Source organism: Sapajus apella, unplaced genomic scaffold, assembly GCF_009761245.1.
Source record: "Sapajus apella isolate SASKATOON/1434 unplaced genomic scaffold, GSC_monkey_1.0 scaffold22, whole genome shotgun sequence".
NCBI classification, from domain to species: domain Eukaryota; kingdom Metazoa; phylum Chordata; class Mammalia; order Primates; family Cebidae; genus Sapajus; species Sapajus apella.
The window spans coordinates 10,255,192-10,271,782 of record NW_022436962.1 but is presented as its reverse complement, the minus strand read 5'-3'; the positions used below and the strand labels follow the sequence as shown (position 1 = coordinate 10,271,782).

General features: G+C 46.1%; 1 protein-coding gene across 1 annotated transcript in view; it reads right to left on the bottom strand.

Annotated features, from left to right (window-relative positions):
- MAPKAPK2 (MAPK activated protein kinase 2) overlaps window positions 1–16,591 on the bottom strand; it is a 47,736-nt gene that overhangs the window by 19,603 nt on the left and 11,542 nt on the right. The gene's annotated exons all lie outside the window — the stretch shown is intronic.

The window sequence follows — 16,591 nt, the reverse complement described above, 5'->3', positions numbered from 1 at the left end:
TGGAGGTTGGGACAATGTCTTGATCGTCTTCTGATTTCAAATCCTAGGCCCAGTACATGGCATTTAGGAGGTATTCAATAAATATCTGCTTGTTGACTAAACCCAAAGAACAACTTCAGTGGCAAACCAAGGAAAGCTACCCTTGACTTGGCCGTGTGTGTATGTGTGTGTGTGTATGTTAGCGTGTATGTGTGTTTGCACGTGTGTGTGATGGAGTCTCACTTTGTCTGTCGCCCAGGCTGGGCTAGAGTGCAGCGGTGCGATCCTGGCTAACTGCAACCTCCGCCTCCTGGGTCCAAGAGATTCTCGTGCCTCAGACGCTCAAGTAGCTGGGACTACAGGTGCACACCACCACACTCAGCTAATTTTTGTATTTTTAGTACAGATGGGTTTCGCCATGTTGGCCAGGCTGGTCTCAAACTCCTGACCTCAAATCATTCACCCACCTCAGCCTCCCAAGGTGCTGGGATTATAGCAGGCGTGAGCCACCACGCCAGGCTGTCTTTGCCTAGTATTTATATTTTACCAACAAGCTGACTAAAGACATATAGTATAGCAAGCTTATCAAACTTCCAAGTAACACCCCCTAAAAAAGCAATGGGAGAGGCAGTGTGTGCTAGGTAGTAGATTTTTAAAAGATTACAGTAGGAGAAAATAAACACCAAAACTAACCAAAAAAAAAAAAAAAAAAAGAGAGACTTTTCTCAAGCCACATCTTTATAACATGAGTGAGGGCCAAGGTTCTGAAGCCACACTACCTGGGGGCAGTCCCAGCTCCTCCATTAACCAGCTGTGGGACCCTGAGCATCTTTCCTTTCTTAGACCTCTGGTTTCCTTCACTGTAATACAGAGATAATAACGTATCTAACTCACAGGTTGTTATTTAGTGAATAATAATAACGTAATTGCACGTAGAATTGTGCCTACGTCAGTAAGATCTTTCATTATTATTTGCTGTTGTTGTTAAAAGCTGCTTCTAAGAACAGGGAAGAGAAGGTGTAAAGCATTGTGATCAAGAGCAAGGGCTCTGAAATTACACTGCCCCAAGTTCAAACACCAGCTTTAAGCTTAATAGTTGCCTGACCTTAACCAGTTACTTCACATTCTAAATCTCCACTGAGCTCATCAATTAAATGGAGTTTATGATAGTATCAGTCAAAAATATTCACTTTAGCATTATTTCAAATTGGGAGGGGCAGAAGGAAATAAACTAAATACCTATTAATAGAAAACTGGGCCAGGCATCGTGATTCACATCTGTAATCCCAGCACTTTGAGAGGCAGGTGGATCACTTGAGCCCAGAAGTTTGAGACCAACCTTGACAACATGATGAAACAATGTCTCTACAATAAAATGCAGAAAAAACTAGTTGGGTGTGGTGGCACAGGACAGTAGCCCAGCTACTTGGGAGGCTGAGGCACGAGGATCACTTGAGCCTGGGAGACAGAGGTTGCAGTGAGCGGAGATCGCACCACTGCACTCCAGTGTGGGAGACAAAGTGAGGCCTGTCTCAAAAAAAAAGAATGAGGTAGATTAAGACATACTGAAATCAAAAGTTCTTCAAAACTACATTCTTCTATTGGGTGCAGTGGCTCACGCCTGTAATCCTGCACTTTGGGAGGCCAAGGTGGGTGGATCACTTGAGGTCAGGACTTTGAGACCAGCCTAGCCAGCGTAACAAAACCCCTTCTATAGTAAAGATGCAAAAATTAGCTAGGCATGGTGGTCTCAGCTACTTGGGAGGCTGAGGCATGAGAATCACTTGAACTCTGAGGCAGAGGTTGCAGTGGGCTGAGATTGTGCCACTGCCAGGGCAACAGAGAGAGAGAGACAGTATCTCAAAAAAAAAAAAAATCTTTCTTGAAGAAAGCAAGCTGCAATTTGATACATATAGTCTGATCCCATTTTGTAAATTGTTTTAAAAAGAGAAAAAGCATGTGTGTGTACATGCATGCGTGTAAATATAGGCAGCTCTTGTAAACAGAGGCAGTAACTATAGGCAGCTCTTGCTTTGCACAGTAATGTGGAACCATAGAAATGACCATGCAAAGTAACCTTAATTATCAAGGAGGAAAATTATGGTTTTTCCATGACATTTAAAAATCTCTGTCAAAACACTAAGAATTCTCTTGCTGTCAAGTTATAAATGAATAAGAAAATGAGAAAACAGTAAAACTATTTATTTTGTATACTCTAATTTAAAACATTAGAGTTGCTGAGAATTAGTGTATTTCTTTGTAAAAAAAAAATGTACCCCGAGTAATTTGAACAGCACTTGCCTTCTCGTTGTTTAACATCCAACATGAAATGAGTATCTTTCCTATGCCTTTGCAAACTGTCATCCTCTTCTCTAGGTTTGGCTCCGTTTCTAACATCTTATCCTTTGCACTTTCGATGTTGTGCAATATCTTCAAGGGTGCCTTTAACGTGAAGTTTCCTTCCCCAGCGTCCCCTCCTCTGGGCCCTCTTCATCCTTTTCATCAAACCACTTTGCCTCTTTATGTTGACATGCCACCTGCACTGAGTTTCCCAGGCTGCATGTGCCACCTGAGCAGTGGCACTGTCCACATTCCCATAGTCTGCTATTTTGAATATAATTCTATTACATTTGGCTTGAATTTCACTACCAGAATTACCACATTTTGTTTATTTGCTGAAATTTCATCTTTGTTGGCCAATTCTCTCTATCAATTGTCCATTTTTATAAAACGTCACACGAGTTTCCCACTAGGAGACAGGGAGGCAACACAACTACACACTTTCCTGTCTGTGCATGAAGCGAACAAGCAGTGATCAATCACCAAAAGACTGTTAAAGAAAGAACATGATTGGTCAGTGACCATAAAGAACATCTGTTATGTACATAGTGATCTGTGGACTGAAGCTAACAGCAAAGTTTGTACTCTGTGCAGTTACTCATAATACATGTATCTTGGCAACTCAAATTTGAGACAAGTTCTTGGAGGACTGATGTTATTTAACCAAACCATAGTAACTGAAATTCATGCAGATTAGGACCATGAAAAATGAGGACTGTCCATAGAAAGAGCATCATCTGTAAGTATATACGCTAAAGAGCTAACAGTGATTACGTTTCAGGAAGAGCTATGCTGTTTAAATTTTTTCTCAGTGACTAAGCTCTACACCTTAGGAATAGGTCTCAACATGGGTTAATTTGTCCGCCACGGAACATGTGGCAATGTCTGAAGGCATTTTCTGTTGTCCTAACTTGGCGGGATGGGTAGATGGTTGCAACTGGCATTGAGTGGGTAGAGGCCAGGGATGCTGCTAACTCCTACAAAATCCCTCACAGCAAAGGTTTGTCTGGTCCAAAAGGTCAACAGTGCCAAAGCTAAGTACCCCTGTTTAAACCAAAGAACTTCTTATTTTTGTTTAAATCAAAGAATCTTTGTTTAAATCAAAGAATTTTTATTAAGCTAATTTGAATAGTATCTTTCTCACCAAGTGGTAAGCAAAGGCTAAATGACACAATGGCAAATAGAAAGTTCACAATAAACGCCATTAGTATTGGAGGCTCTGACTGACTTCAAGCTGAATGGGTATCTTAACATGAGTTAGATCTGTGGTATTTTTACAAACATTAACTCATCTGATCTGATGCCATGATGTGGCTGCCAAAAAGTTAATCTCGCCTTCAGCTCGCAGACAGATCAAGCACCTGGCTCAAGACAGGGATCCAGTGCACCCACGCTGTATTTCTGCCATACCTAGAATCCACATGTGGACCACATCGAGCAGTGAGTGCTCACTTCTGGACAACACATTTGTAAAAGAGTACTATACTTCCTGAGGACAACCAGGATATAAAAGATCTGAGAAGCATAACATATGAGCAACAGTTCAATCAACTGGGGTAATTTGCCAGAAGAAGGGAAACCCTGAAGGAGCAACGGAGGAACTGGATGTGGTAACAGTCCTAAAATTCTTGGGTGCACAGTACAATGAGAGGGCAGTGCAGAAAGTCAGATAGGAACAAGAAGTAACAGCCTCCTATAACCTGGCAATCACACTGCTCGTTGTTTATCCAGGAGAAATGAAAACATTACATCCACAGCAAGGCTTGTGCAAGAATGTCAACAGTTGCTTTATTCATCATAGCCCAATACTGGACACAACTCAAACGTCCATCAACAGCAGAATGGAGAAGCAAATTATATCATATCTATACCATGGAATACTACTCAGCATAAGAAACTACTAATACATGGCACCATGCAAATGAAATTCACACAAAGGAGTTCATACTGATTATCCCACTTATATGAGGTTCCAGAAACTAATCCACAGTAAGAAAACAACATAACTGTGATTACCTCCAAGGGGGTAGGTGTTGGAGTGACTGGGAAACACAAGAGGGAATTAACTAGGGTAATAAAACTTTTTGTTCTATAGTTGACAGAGGTTTGGGTTCCACAGATAGAGGCATTTATCAAAGCTTATCAGGTGATACCTTAAGAGTTGTACATTTTTCATTGTTATATAGATTTTATCACCAAAAAAATGCATGAACAAATATTGAACTCGAATTAATGTCTACGTAAGCTGAGATGTTTGACAGCAAAGTACGTTGATGTCTGCAACTTACTACGAAATGCATCCCCCAAAATAAGATGGGCTGGTCAACGGACAGAGAGACTGAAACATGCAGAGACGTGATAAAGTAAACATAGCAAAAGGCTAATGGTAGAATCCAGGTGGTTGCGTATAATGGTGTTCACTGTACAATTCTTTCAAGTTTGCTTCACGTCTGAAATGTTTCATAATAAAAAGCCGTGAGGAGGAGGAAGCAGCAACCAGTGGGGAGCACCACAAGGGAAACAAGAGGTGGCTGGGAGGTCACAGGAGGAGAGCAAGGGGAGGAAGAGGGCTGGTTTCAGCCAACATAGGGGCCTATGAAGGGCACAACTGCAAAAGGCCAGTGTGACCTGGGAACAGATAATCTTAGCTAATAGGGAGTCTCAGCACATGTGAGGCTGCTACTCAGACCTTTACTGTTGTAAGTTCTTGTTCCTGTGGGACCAGCTCTATCACTATCCAACTGTGTGGTCAGGGCAAGTAAGTCCTGCCTCCTCTGGCTTTGGTTGAAGGAATGAATGTGCAATGCAGGGATCCATTTAAAGGATCCTACTAAACACTTTCCAGCTCTGACAATCTATTCTTCACAGCATCTGTGGAAACCATTTTTTTAAGACAGGAATCAAAGAATGCAGAGACACAACTGCAGCTTCAGCAAGCTCCAGGCAGTTTCACACAGGCAAAACGAAGGAGCCTCCTGTTACATCACTGTATTCTCAAAGAAAGGGCCTGGGTGCAAGCAGCTCTCAACTGTCTGCAGGTGGACTGTCCACTTTGTAGTTCAGCCACAGCAAACACTAAATCAGTGAGCAGGAGCCCCCTGCCCTCCCCCCAAACCCCTACATACACCCGGCAGAATTCTGGGGCACAGAATCCGAGTGGAGCCAACATGTTCCCCACCTTAGGCATCTCGGTGGAAACCACAGTGCAGAGAGTTGCAGGCGTTTACCAAGGTTACACAGCCCGTTAACACAGTGAGGGCTACAACCCAGGGCCCTGGGCAGACCACAGGGATTCCCTGGAAAAGTGCTGGGCCCCAGAGAACCCTCCTGAATTTCAGTGCCTATAACCAGCCCCTTCTATCTCTGCCTTTGGGACTCTGGTTTCCAAGGAAACCAGAGTGTAGTGCTTCAGATATTAAGGAAGAAGGAAAGATGTATGTTTCTCAAACCAAAGTCTATTACCTCACAAACCAAAAACAACCTCTGGCAGGACTTCCTTCCCACCATTCTCCACGGGGGGAGGTGGAGTTGGGGACAGACTACTTTGGGGTCAACACTGGGAAGTGGGAGTGTGGAGGAAGTCTCTGGAGTGCCTGGGGGTGGGGGAAGTCCTGCTCCTGCCCTGGAATGACTGTGGTCATCACCTAGGGGAAATCTGGGATCCTCCTCATGCAGGACAACAGGACGCCCGTCTAGGTCCAGATGTGCCACAGCTGCAAGCAGGGCCCTGACAGGAAGTGGAGGCCCAAAAAGAATAAGACCCATGGGGGAGAGAAAGGCGTAGCTGCAGTGCCATCCCCTCCTCCAACTACATGCCTACTATGCTCCAGCTGGAGCCACAGGGCTGCCAAGCTGATGGGGGCTGATGGATGGAACGACAGGTGAGGGGAGAGAATGAACGAGGGGTAGGGAAGGGGCTCAGACACTGCCCTGCCTTCTAGCCCCGAGGGGCACCAGGTAAATGCTCAGCATTCAAGCCAGGACCTAGAAAGAGCATAGCTGAAGCCTCTTCTGAAGAAGTAAAGCCCCACCCAGGGGCAAGAAAATTTCCATAATGACGGATTTGTCTAGAAGTGGCCTGAACATCTTCCCAGCAGCGGTGATGCATCCCCAGCTGAGGGGAAGGAGGGAGTCATCTGCACACTTCTCCTGCTCCCCAGGCCTTCTCCACCCTTACCCCACACTCACCTCGGTGAGCTCAGAGGTTCTTGGCAAGGGCTTGCTCCCTGGGGACCACAGCAAGCCCACAGGGGTCAGAGCTGCTCGTCCCTCCAGAGAGCCTGGAGCCTGGGAGTCTGCAAGTACAAGCCCAGTTGGCAGCCACAGCTAATATTCCTGCTTCCCAAACCAAAGCCCGGCCCACCCAGACGTCCTGCAGGGTAGGGTAACTGCAGAGCAGCATCTGCCCTTTCTCCACTCACAAAGCGGCAATGATCAGAGGGACTGGCTTTGCTCCTCCCCCATCTGAGGGACTCCGGGTCTCTGTGGCTGTGGTCCGGGAAAGGTAGGGAGAAGGCCAGAAAGACTGGGAGATGAAGGACACCTCCCCTAGTTTCTTCTGGGAACAGACTGACTGCATCCCTGTGGGAAGACTGGGAGGGGGAAAGTAGCCTTTTATAATTAAGCAAATAAATAAATAAATAAAACAGAGATAGGAAATCCTGGCCCCACCTTAATTACACTGGAAGTGTATAATCCTCAGGAAGAATAACTAATTCCCACCCCACACTCCCATTTACTCCCGGTTGCCAGTTTCCTGGGAAATAACCACAGCCTCACAGCAAAGCTGCGCCAGAAGGGTGTTGAGGCATGCAACAGGCTCTGGGAATTCCCTAGGCCTGGGTTTGTTCCAAGCGAAGAATCCAGTAAGGTCTCCCAGGTATTTCTCAGGGAAATACCATCTGCAGGACCCATCATTCATATCCACCTCTGACCAACACTCCGAGCACAAGTCTAGCCAGGACTCTCAAATTTTAAAATCCCACAAACTTCTGTAACTCCAGTTCACAATTCTGAATTCCTCCTTAAATTTAACCCAAAATTCTTCTCAGCTCCCCTGGGTAATGGAGAACTAATGGCCTTTCCACCCTGGTCCACCCTTCAGATGCCCTTGGGTTGGTGGAGAGAGGAGAAAGCATCCAGCCCACCTGCTTCTTCCTGGCTGTCCCTCAAGGGTCAGCACAATCATCCCCATCGGAAAGGAGAAGGCAGAGAGATAAGGGAGCTAAATCTTGTTCCCCTCCACTTCCAGGATTAGCAAGCAGCTGCCTCAGAATCACCAGCCCCTCCCTCGTCCAACACCCAGGCACTCTCGGCAGCCTGGCCCTCCAGCAGGACTGTCTGCTCATGCACCCCCACGCTGCACATTGCTGCTTCCCAGGCATGACAGATGCAGCCGCTATTCAGTGTTTTCATGCCAGGACAAAAGCTTCTCCAGAAGCACAAAGCCGACAGGGAGGCAGACAGGGCTGACTTCAATAGAAGCCACCTGCCGGGGCCCCTCCTCTGCCACACCCCTCCCCCCGACCCACCGCACACACACATGCAAACATACATACACCTTTTTCAAACCTCTCCAACTTGTGTTGACCCAGAGTCAGGTGACTTTTGCTCTGAATCATTGATTCTCCCAGAGCAGGGAGACTGTTGCCATTTCTCAAACAGTATTCCGTAGGATGTTAATAAGCGCTAACTAAAAAAGGTGTCATACAGATGGCAGAAACATTAGGTTAAACCAAGTTAAACAGATTCTTTCACTGCAGAACTTCTCAGAGCCTTTAATTCAGTAATGTGCACTGCAGACTGTTCCCCAATTTAGGTTATGAGGGTGTCTTGGGACTGGTGCTGCGCTTGGAGAAATGGACGGCTCCTTTTTCACCTAGTTCCCTGAACATAGCTCTTCTACCACTAGAGTACATAAGAAATACCTTGTTTACATGTTTCCCCCTCAATAAGCCTGCAGTGCACAGATGAATGGACAGATTAATAAGTACACACACACACACTTCTGGTGCACTCATCTTCTTATTCAATTCAGGTGGTAATGAAGCTTCTGCAAGGACCATTAGTCTTCATAAAAGGGACTGAACGCATGTACACCCTCAAGTCAACCTTGACTGTGGATCATCTGTGCTTATGTCACACCACAGACAGCTATCAGCCCCCAGATGAGCCGGCTGGTTTTATTCCCTTATCAAATCCTCCCCCACCCAGACCTCACTCACTGTTTTGCATCTGGCTATAAAAGAAGTTTGGTGACTGCTTTCAGTGTACTATACACAACAGCAGTCAGTGAGAAGTCACCACTGTAACCATCACACATGGTCTGGGTGAGTGAGCCACCAACACCACTAATTCCAGCAACCTGAAAGGAAAAGCAGGGAGGCCCACCAAGCTTGTTTGGCAAGGGGACCCTGGGAGACTCCATCAACCAACCCTCCTCCCTCCGTGGACCGGATAACAAATGGACAGGTAACAATGAGTGAGAGACACTCAGACAGGCGTAAATCTTTGACATTTCCCCAAAAGTCTAGTGCTTTCATATTTAACAACGTATCTCAGATTTTCTTTTGGATCTGAAAGCAGTACCGCTCCCCAACCCCAGGAAAAACTGTCAGACAGACCCTAACTTTGGGTTGGAAAAATATAGCCTGTGTACTCTGGGGTATACCCAGCAGCCTCTGCAATTTCCTGGGATAGGCTTTTTGCTTCATTCATAATGAAGCAGACCCTGAAAAGGTGTCTCCCACTGACCTCTGCAGGCAGCTGAACCCAGAAACAGATGCTTACCTCACCTATGATGGGGTGCAGGGCACTCTCAAGCTCCCCACCCTCACAAGAAGCCTCTGCCTCTTCAGCAGGCTGCCCCTGCTCTGAAGCCACTGACTGTTCCTGGCCTGCATGTTTCTTACAATGCCTTCAGCAGAGATGCAGACTGTGGTTAGTGTCTGGGTACCTCAAGGGGCTGGGGAATTCCTCATGCTCTGGTTGTGACTTACAAGGGAAGAGGCTCTGGTGTCAGCTTACCCCTCCTGCCCCCAGAAGCATCAGAAGAAAATATGATGAGAAACTGCCAGGCATTACGGAAAAGTCTCTATCACTAAATACAAGTGTGTGCTGCCTCACCTTAGGATAAATGCCGGAGCTAATTTTTTTCCTTTTGCTCATTTGGCAAAATTAGTTCAATCTGTAGAAACTGGGAACGGAAGAGACACAGACAGCCCTTTCTAGGGAAGCCCCTCCCACCTGCTCTCCAAGCAGCCCCAGCCCCGCCCCAGAGAGAAGAAACATGAAGGCCCCTTTTCCAAGCTCCTGCCAATACCCCACCCAGGCCTCTTCCCTCTGACTCTTTTCAAGGCCAGAGAGAATTCTTTTGTCCCATTCATTATTCCATTTATCTTCTCTAACTGGGTGGGATTATGTTTGGAAGTAGCTGCTTCTGAAGCTGACACTTTAATGCTTGATTTTTTAAAACTCTTATTGTTTAAATACCAGTTTTGCCTCTGAGGCAGCCAAACCTCACGTCCTGCCTGTTAATTATCAGCTGCTAAGTAGCACTTTTCTCATTGGAGCTGATGACCTCTGGGTCACTGAGGGTAAGGATGCCAGTGCTGGAAAAGGAGGCTCCAGCACTGGCATTCATCAAAACCCAAAAAAGACAAACAGGCAGGAAACTGATCTACTCCTGTGCATATGGCTGCACCTCCTCGAAGTGTCAGGCATGGTGCTTGCTTGCACTTGGGGATATCAAGCAAGTAAGACATAGATCTTGTCCTCAAGGAACTCAGTCTAGCAGGGGAGGGCCTGGCAGGGGGCTGTAATTCAATTACGAATTCTGTAATTCGTGCAGGCAGAATGAACTGTCACCAGGGCAGAGGAGGGAGGCAGTTCCACCTAGAATTGGGCAGGGGAGTAAGGGGGTAAAATCTATTATAAGCCTCAAAGGATAAATACAGTTCTATCAGAAAAAAACATAAGATGAGCCAAGATCCAAGAGAAGGTATGGAAGCAGACAAATGCATGGCAGAGCGGTAAGGAGTGCTCTCCTGGAAGGGAGAAAGTGGAAGGCAGGACAAACCAGCTTGCTTGAATGCCACGTTCAGGAGTTTGAATTGTACACGGAGGTGAAGGGAGGCTACTGAAGGTCTCTAAATAGAAATGACATTTGCCATCACCAGGAATGGATGGCTGAATCTCTCATTGCCTCTGCAGAAAACCAGGTCAGTGTTAACAAGTGTTAACATGCAAAGAAACAGGGACACTTCCCTATGGAGCAGGATGCAAAGAGGCAGAGGTGCACATAGCCCACACCAGCTGGATGGCCCTTGGGCTGTCCCTGTAGGGCTCCACAAGGATTCAGACCTTTCCTCTGGCTCTCAGCAAGGCCTGACAATTGAAAGGATCCTGGAATGATGTTGCATCTCTGCATCTCCCTAGAGCCCTTGGCAGATCAGGCACTCTGACATACATGTGCCATGACTTGGAGTGGCGGGGACCACACCACAGCTGTCCTCAAACACCTGCTGAAGACTGAGTGCAGAGATGAAGGTGATGTGTTCTGCAAGGCTCTGAAGAAGCAACGAGCACCAAAGGATTTCACAAACTCAAGGAACCAAATCTCAAGATTCGAAAAACATAGAACTTTAACAACAGCACATTTTTCTTTAATGGTAAGGTTTTCTTGAAAAGGGAGAAAGCTCCTTACCATTGGAAGAATTTAAGCACAGATGTGATAGATTGGTGGTTGCCAAACCCAGATAATGATCACTTGAGGAGCACATTAAAAATGCACATTCCAGATCACCTCCTCTTGGACTCAACTAGATACAAAGAGTGAGACCCAGGAATCTGTACTTGAAATGCTACCCACAGGTGAGTCTAACAGTCATCCTGGTTTGGGAGCCACTGGGCCACGTGACCATCTGTTAGGGAGTAGTCCTCAACAAGATGAACTCAGATGAACTCCTCTTTTTTTTTTTTTTCTTGAGTCAGGGTCACATTCTGTCACCAGGCTGGAAGTGGTGCAATAGCAGATCTCTGCAACCTTGACCTTCAGGCTCAAGTGATCCTCCCACCTCAGCCTCCTGAGTAGCTCGAACCATGTGCGTATGCCACCACGCCCATCTAATTCTTGTATTTTTTTGTAGAGACAAGGTTTCCCCATGTTGCCCAGGTTGGTCTCCAACTCCTGGGCTCAAGCCATTAGCCCACCTCAGCCTCACAAAGTGCTGGGATTATAGGCATGAGCCACTGCGCCTGGCCTTACAAACTAAATACTTCAAGATCCTTTTCTAAATGAACACCTTCTATTTGCCCTCTCACCTGGGTTCAAAACCTCTCCCTGTGTCCTTCCTCAAACCCCTTTCCATCACAGATAAGTCTTTACAATGATTAGAAAAATTATCTCAGAATCTTGTCTTGTCTAAGAGAATATTCTGTGATGATAAAATGTTGTCTAGATCTGTGCTGCATAAAACCATGGCCACTAGCTAATTACTGAGTGCTTGAAATGTGGCTAGCGCTACTGAGGAGCTGAATTTAAAATTTTATTAATACTTAATTTTAATAGCCACATATGGCCAGTGGCTACCACAGAGGCCAGTGCAGCTTTCTGTAAAAGAGAGCTTCTGTATTCTCAGTAGGATCCGGGCAAACAAGTAAATTCTGGCCCTACTCCCTCCACCACTCCTCTGAGCTCATCTCCAGTCTGAAGAGATCCACCTGATCACAGAGAGATTTAATTCAAAGACAACAGCAGGAAAGGAGGGGCTCTGCAGCAGCTGTACCAGAGGCAACAGGTACAGGGAACACGGTGGCTGAACAAAAACTCTCACCCCCAAGGACTTCACCCTGTTCCACTCAGAAAAGTAATTAACACCAGCAGCTGTCACCCCATCCTGGGCAGCAGGGCCTGACACCTGGTGCCATTTCCCAGCTTCCCCGGAGCAAGCAGCCGTCGATCTCAGGGATGACCTAGAACATCCCTTAGTTGACTAACACTGGAGTCTCAAAACTGGTTTGTACTAGAACTTTTGGCTCTACTGGGGTATGGAAGTCCAAGGGACAGAAACTGAATCTCCAAAGACAGAAAGTAAGCTAAGTTTATTCCAGACCTCAAAGGTTTCATCAGGAAAATAGATCATCTGTACATTTCCAAACACAACTGGTTTCTTTCCCAGCTATAGCACACAGGCCAAAATCAAACCTGACCAAGTACTCCGGATTAACATGTGGCATCTTCTAGCCTTGATTTCTACACCTCATAAACATTCTGGGCCGTTTCTCCGAGCATCTGCCTTGACACAGACACACACTGAATCTACCAACAAAGTGGTAACTGAGTTGAGATGTAAGTATTGCCTTAGCCTTCTGAGACGCAACAACACAGACCTATGCAGCAGCAAAAAATGCCAGGTGGGAATCAGGAAGCACCTGTCACATTTAAACAGCTCTCAGTGTCTAGGGAGGAGACCAGCAACCTTCCACATATGAGTTGGTGCAACAGCTCTCTCACCTGGAGGACAATGGTGCTTCAAGGTTCCCTCAGTCTACGCATTGACTACTTCCCTTTGGAGACATTGCTGGCCTGCTACAAAGACACAATCTCTCAGAGGAAAGGAGAGTGGAAGGTGTGGGTGGGAAACAAAGGGCAAAAGAAAAACTACACAGGAAAAGCATTGCAGGGGGAAGGGCAAAAACCACCCATTACAGACCAGATACTTTTTCTGATGTTTCCAAGAAGACGGTTTTACCTGCTTCTTTCTTTATAAAGTAAGAAAGAGAGAGAGAGAGAGAGAGAGAGAGAAACAGAGAAAAAGAGAGAAAGAAAGAGAAAAACAGAGAAGAAAGACATGTTGCAACTTCCGTTGTCACAGCACGTGCTCAGGAACAAACAGACTCGACCCATTGCTTCACTTTCCCATCTGCACTAATCGTCAGCTCCATCCCAAGCCCTGACCTCTGTTCTTTCAGCTCCTGAGCTGCAAGACACAAACTTGGCCTCCCGATCTCCCTGCACGCAATCTCCCACTCCTTCACCTAGAAAGTTAAACTCAAAAAGGAAGAGATTCTTCAGAGCAAAAGAGAAGCCATATGAGGGCCCAAAGGAGGATAAAAGGGATTCTGCCACAGCTTCAGCCCAGCCATTCCTTTTTCATGCCTCCTTTGCGACTTCTCCCTGGCTCTATGTGACTGTCGGTTCACACCAATCTCAAGCACTGCCTATTACCCAGATTCTCAGAAAGGCAGCATCTCTCCCTCCTCAGCCAGACAAAGTATGGGAGCCCCAGTGGAGTCCCTCACACTTCTCCTTAGAAACCACCCCACAGGCCATATTTTCATCTGTACCCTCCCCTGGGTGTGTCACAAGTGTGCCACCATGAGTATACTCTGCCCGTGCACGCAGTGATCCCACTCTTCTCCGTCCCACCTTGAAGAGCCCAACATGTATCTCTGCGTCCTTTACAGGCCACCCTGGTGCCCAGACACTTATCCCCCACCCACTTCCTGAACCTCTTCCTTCAGATATAAAACCAGGAACCATACCACCTGGCCTACAAGGGTCAAATGAGAAAATGCAAGAAGTGATATAATCTGGATTCTGAGAGGAAGTCTCCTTTCATTCATTTTATACACACCGGTGTTCGTTTCTCTAAACTCTAAGTTTCCAAAGGCAGGGCCTACAACTTATTCTTATCATCGTAGTGATTTGCACAAAACAAGTATTCCATAAATACTGGATGATAAACTTAAATTCCAGGTCATCTAAGTACCCCATTACAATGGAGTCACAAAGGACCATTAGAGAGGCAATACTGTGAGCCAGAGAGAGCCTAGGTTTTAAAGTTAGACACACTCATTAATAAGCCTCAGGCCTTTGCAATTGCTATTCCTCTACCTGGTCCCCCTTCCCACCCACCAAGTACCTTTTTTGTCTGTTTTAAATACTAATGTATACCCAGAGCCCAAGATAATGCTTAGCACTTAGTAGGTGTTCAATAAATAATTGCTAATGAATGAATTATTCTGTATATGTTTGAACATGTTTCTTCTGTAAAATGGGGACTTTCACTTTGCAGTGAAAGGACTATTTTAAGGATTAACAAGAATGTAAGTAAAACACCTAAAACAATGCTGATACATAGTATCTGCTCAATAAAGACTTGTTATTAATCTGGGAAACTTTCACAGAGTTGTTCAGTTTCCGATAGTGATCCGAACGACAGAAAATTGTCATATTGCATCAAAGACAATCTGCTGTTTTGATCTATCCTTAGGGAAGCTGTACAAGTAACTCTTGGCACTGCTAATTAATTTTCTTGAGTAGTAAGTTGTTTTGGATCTCAAGGGTATAGAAGGCACCCACAGGCAAATCCTGCTTAGAAAGCAGGGGTCTAGTCTAAGCTGCTAGAATGAATCATTGTTCTAAATTCTTCTCATCTCATATAGCAGAGGTATTAAAGGGGTCTAACCCAAGAGGATGACCCTTGACTGTTCTGCCATTCCAAGCTAATCCTGCCATCTGGGCCTCCTGATGGCCACTCAGCAGGGAAGACAGGAGGCAGGCATGTAGAAGAATAAACGTTTATAAACATTAGCTGAGTGAATAAAAACACTGTGGCCAGGAGAAAGGTGAAGTAACACCGTCCTGCAGAAACAGAGGACAGAGATAGTGGCTCTCAGTCCCCGAGGCTCCCTGGGACCCAGGCTGACCACTTGTTTACCAGCATCAGGCTATTTTCCCAGCAGTGCAGACACAACAGTGATGAAGAAAGGCCTTCAGCGCAGACCTTGCTTCAAGGTCAAGTCTGGTCCTGTTGATTTCCAAGGAGGAAACTGAGTGAGGCCCAGGCAGGTCCTAGGACTTACTTGGGGCCACAAAGGTAGAGTTACCAGCCAGGTCTCTCAGATTCCAGTCTGGTGTCAGGTTCTTTTTCCTGTGCAAATCTGTTGGGGCATGGAGTTAAGCAGCCCCATGAGGTTCAAATCTCCTACCTCAGTTCCAGCAACTGGGTACTTGATACAGTTTGGATATTTGACACCTTTAAATCTCATGTTGAAGTATGGTCCCCAGTGTTGGAGGTGGGGCCTGGTGGGAGATGTTTCCAACATGGGGGCAGATCCCTGGCTTGGTGCCCTCCTTATGGTAATGAGTTATCACTCCAAGTTCATGCAAGATCTGGTTGTTACAAAGAATCGAGGGCCTCCCCCACCACCATGCTTCCTCTTCTCTACATGTGATATGCCTGCTCCTCCCTTCATCTTCCCCCATGAGCAAAAGCTTCCTGAGGTCCTGACCAGAAGCAGATGTTGGTGCCATGATTCTTGTACAGCCTGCAGAACTGTCAGCAATAAACCTCTTTTCTCCATAAATTACCCAGTCTCAGATACTCCTTTATAGCAACACAAAATGGACTGATACAGTGTTTAACACTGGTCCCTCTTGCAACACACAGGAGCATGACCAGCAGGTAGAAAACCACAGACTGCGTCTGCATGTCTGTGCCGTGTTTATAGCTAACTAAAAAATGCCAAGAGCTGTACGAAGGCTGGCAAGCTCCACATCTGTCCCTCCCTCAGTTAAAGTTCTCCAAAGGGCAAAAGGGTCATCTCCATGACGGAACAGGAATAGGACGGGCCCTGGAAGGGGGAGAAGAAGGAGAGACATCAATGGGAAACTGTGGTCAGAGTCCTTATAAGAATGAGAACTCTGTTAGCAGAAATAGAAGGTGCCTGCTTGAGTCAGCAGATCCAACTGGGTAGAAGGAAGAAATGCTCAGAAGACTGCCTAAGAGCAGCTTTTCAGCAGCAGGAAGAACAGGGACAGACACTGAGAGAGATCATCACTCTACCCCAACTCAGTCTCAGAGCGCATAGCCCAGTACTATCCCACCCTTGGGGCTGCCACAGCCCCTAACTCTGAGGATTACCACTAGTACATTACATTTATGTCAGTGGCCTCCGCAATTACTCAGTTATCACACCTTTATTCAGCAGCTAAGTATAACGCACAGTGCCAAAATACTCTAGGGTTCTTTTTTCATAGACAGGGTCTTGCTCTGTCAGCCAGGCTGGAGTACAGTGACATGATCATAGCTCACTGTAACCTTGACTTTCTGGGCTCAAATGATCCTTCCACCTCAGCCTCCTAAGTAGCTGAGGCTATGGGTATGTGCCAACACAGCTGGCTAATTTTTAATTTTTTTTAGAGATTGGGTCTTGTTATGTTGGCCAGGCTGATCTCAAACTCCTGAGTTCAAAAGATCGTCCCACC